Source organism: Peromyscus maniculatus, chromosome 6 (genome assembly GCF_049852395.1).
Source record: "Peromyscus maniculatus bairdii isolate BWxNUB_F1_BW_parent chromosome 6, HU_Pman_BW_mat_3.1, whole genome shotgun sequence".
Classification (NCBI taxonomy): Eukaryota; Metazoa; Chordata; class Mammalia; order Rodentia; family Cricetidae; genus Peromyscus; species Peromyscus maniculatus.
This window is the reverse complement of record NC_134857.1, coordinates 41,262,113-41,264,265: the sequence shown is the minus strand read 5'-3', so window position 1 is coordinate 41,264,265 and position 2,153 is coordinate 41,262,113. Positions and strand designations below refer to the sequence as shown.

Below are 2,153 nucleotides of genomic sequence, written 5' to 3'. Positions count from 1 at the left end.
TAAATCTCTCCTTTAAATGAAAAATTCATGTAGAGGATGTCAAGGGAGTCATAGGATTTGGATCTACCTCTTACAGGTCAAATAGACTCGAGATTAGTACAGCCTAAGTTCCCCCACCTGCCTATCCCTGACTCTGTGATCTCACTCCCCGGGTCTTGAGACTCCTCTCCTTCCCCAAGTACCAGGACTGTGGACCTAAAACTTCCAAATGTATGATTTTTCTTTAACTTCCTAATTTTAACTTCTGTCCCTAGTCGATACTGTTTCAGCAGATTTCCACTTGGCTGACAGACACCATCCAGGAATCAGCTGCAGACTACAAACTACTCTAAGTGGCTGTGAGCCCTGGACTTGCTGAAAGCTGATGTGAACTCATCTTGCCAGTGTGATTGCTCCCTGTCCCTTCAGCTGAGTCAGCGAACCAGATGCTTCTGGTGAATGCCTCAACGCCGGAATGAATTCCCTCCCGGCCTTTGACTAGCATTCCAGCCTTCCTGAGCCTGACAACAACGTCCTAATTTCAGCAGGAGCTAGTTAAGGAGAGTATGTCATCTCATATTCTCCACAGGCTGTAATATTAGGGTCAAAAGGAAACTTCCTGGCACAGCGGACCGAGTGACTACCCATAGTGTCTATTGGCATGCCAGGAAAAGTACCGGTAAAAACCAAATCGGCCCAGATCTATCAAAAGGTAGATTCCATAGCTGAAAGAGTTCTATCATACGATGGGGCATTTGACCTGCCCTTTGTCGAACAGGAGATATTATATGGCTCTATGAGAAAGTTGTTGCTTCTGTGCAAATCACTTAAGAATCATTAAAGATAATTCGACTGTTTTCAAAAACAACGTTGCAGAAAAACAGGGATCCAAGATGAAAAATGACTAGTTCCCATTCTTTTCTTTTTTTAAGTTTGTAATTTTATATTTATGTACAGAAAACTTAGCAGTGTACATTAACCCAATTTAGTGGCGAGTTCTTTGGCCTTTGCCTTTTCCAGTTTGGCAGTCTGAGCCACAGATTTAGGACCCAGGACATTGTCTCCCCAGTGGCGGCGGATCTCATCATATCTGTCGTTGTAAGTGGTCCTAATAGCAGCCATCCACCAGCTTAGCCAGAGCACCCTTGTCCTCCGAGTTAACCTGTGTGAAGGCAACAGTGGTGCATGTCTTCCTGTGGACCAGCCACCCCAGCCTGGCCTTTCCCTTGATGATGGAGTAGAGAACCCCATCATTGACACAGGGCAGGCAGGAAGACCACCAGCTCAATGGGGTCTGCATCGTGGGCAATCACCACCAGCTGAGCCTTCTTGTTCTCCACCAAGGTGGTGACTGTACTGACCCTGCTCGGAGGACAGGTGGTCTCTTAGTCGGGACGTCCCCTTTGCCGGCAGCTGTCTTCTCAGCACGGGCCAACAGCCTTTGCTGCTTCTCCTGCTTTGTCTCTGGCCTGTACTTGTGAGCAAGCTTAAGCAGCTGGGTAGCTGTTTGCCGGTCCAGGGCCTGTGTGAACTGGTGAATGGCAGGAGGTACTTTGAGCCGCGTATAGAGAGGATGGCTCTTTGCCGCTGCAGCCTAATGTAGCGGGGCCATTTGATGAAGCATGTGAGATCTCTTTGGGGCTGGATGTCCTGCCCAATGCTGAAGTTCTTAGGCCTTTCCTCAAACAAAGGATTCACCACCTTTTTGGCCTCCTGTTTCTTCACGACGGCGTGGGCCGGGGCCACCTTCTTCCCCTTGGCCTTCTTTCCCTTGGGCATCTTGCTCGGCTGGAGGAGAGAGCCCCATTCTTATAGTGTGGGAACCCACAAAGATTCCAACTTATGGTTTGACTCAAGGTCAGAGAGTCAGAGCTTATGTTGCTCTCCAAGACTGCATAATAGGGTGCAAAGGCATGGTTACCAGGTGTCTTATGCTTCAAGGCCTAATCACAAGATGCTTTGCCTTGGAGTGTGATTACCAGGTGCTTTAAAAGGTCTATACTTGGTTGTATGTTGTGCTTTAATCTTGAAAAAAGGTCTTTTGCCTCTCCCCTTGCTAGTACACAAAAATCCCACTAGAAATAAACTTGAGGCTGCCTGGTATTGACGCACGGCCCTCCCAAAGCTATCCCGTGCCTCTGTCTTTCTCTTTGTCTATGCCTATATTTCTTCCT

At 47.8% G+C, this 2,153-nt stretch overlaps 1 pseudogene; it reads right to left on the bottom strand.

Moving 5' to 3' along the window:
* Positions 1-937: 937 nt before the first annotated feature.
* On the bottom strand, positions 938-1,774 carry LOC102911465 (large ribosomal subunit protein eL8 pseudogene; annotated as a pseudogene).
* Positions 1,775-2,153: the final 379 nt, after the last annotated feature.